At 40.6% G+C, this 1,328-nt stretch overlaps 1 protein-coding gene across 1 annotated transcript in view; it reads right to left on the bottom strand.

Moving 5' to 3' along the window:
• Nucleotides 1-795, bottom strand: part of IGF2BP1 (insulin like growth factor 2 mRNA binding protein 1) — a 28,880-nt gene extending 28,085 nt beyond the window's left edge. Inside the window, exon 1 of the mRNA XM_009287758.2 lies at nucleotides 741-795. The gene's annotated coding sequence lies outside the window, so the exon portion shown is untranslated. The remainder of the gene's footprint in view (nucleotides 1-740) is intronic.
• Nucleotides 796-1,328: the final 533 nt, after the last annotated feature.

Here is a 1,328-nt window from a genome sequence, read left to right as displayed (position 1 = left end):
CTCGGCGTGGCGCGGTGGGCCCCGCCCCATGTTTGGTGCGGGGTTTTTTTTTTTTTCCCCTCTTTTCTTTAAGTCCTCACCATCAAATCCCAGCAAATTTCACTTTTTAAAAAAATTTTTTTATATATTTTTTTTTTTAATTTTACAGTTCTCTTGGAAAACAAAAGATTTCGCCCATTTCGCAGCGGAGGAGCCGAGCAAGGCTGGGAAATTCTTCCAGTGCCACAAGTTTGAAAATCCCAACCCAAAACGCATCCATCATCCATCACCTTGGGCGAGCTGCTGGATAATTGTTTAACCATTTCTTTTACCAAAAAAAACAAAAGATTTCGCCCATTTCGCAGCGGAGGAGCCGAGCAAGGCTGGGAAATTCTTCTGCCACAAGTAGTTTGAAAATCCCAACCCAAAACGCCTCAGCCATCCATCACCTTGGGCGAGCTGCTGGATAATTGTTTAACCATTTCTTTTAAAAAACCCAAAAAAAACCAAAAACCCCACCTTGCTCGCAGAGGAAGTTTTCTTTTTTTAGGAAAAAAAAAAAAAAGAAATTAAATGTTGATCCTCAAAACCGCCTCTCACCTCGCTGGGGACGTATCTAAAGCCAAATCACCAACATCTCTAATTTCACATGCACGTATTTGGGTATAATTTTTTTGCCTCCTTTATCTTACGTTAATTTTTTTCCCCCCAACAGAAATTTAAAAAAAATAAAAAAAAAAGAAATTAAAACACTGTATTACCTTTGCTTTTTAGGTACTGAATGTTCAATCTCTAGCTGTTTTCCATGAAGCTCCACTTTCCCTAAAAACAAAATGTGTCTGTTTTTTAAAATCTGGGTGGAGTGGTCAGAAAGCTTTGGATAACATGCTATCACGTGAAACCTCGCAATTTAATTCAAATTACGACGAACTACGCACAAATACATTTTCCAATTCCTTTACAAGTGCATTTTATTAAATATAAGACTGGCTTCAAATGGGAAGCGGTGGGAGGGAGTGGTGAGTTAGCTGTCTGGACAATGTTCCTTAGGAATATTTAATTCCTTAGTTCATCCTGCTTTGAGTGAAAGAAAATGAGGAATAATATTTTGAGACCAATTCTGTGCCTTTATTTAATTCCGCCTTGTTTAATCCCCGCACGAAGTCCTTCGGGCGGATTTCTTCCCCCCCATTAAAAGGCTCAAAAATTGTAACTCCATGGCAGAAATGGATTTCTCTTTGAAAATGGAGTGGGTTTCTTTGCTGCTGGGTTATTATGAGGATTTTTTTTTGGAGAGGGGAGAAGAGGGGAAGAGCCCGGCGGGAGGCGGGGGGAGCCCGGGCCGGGGG

This window comes from Aptenodytes forsteri, unplaced genomic scaffold (genome assembly GCF_000699145.1).
Source record: "Aptenodytes forsteri isolate BGI_AS27 unplaced genomic scaffold, ASM69914v1 Scaffold25, whole genome shotgun sequence".
NCBI lineage: Eukaryota > Metazoa > Chordata > Aves > Sphenisciformes > Spheniscidae > Aptenodytes > Aptenodytes forsteri.
This window is presented reverse-complemented; position numbering and strand designations above follow the sequence as displayed.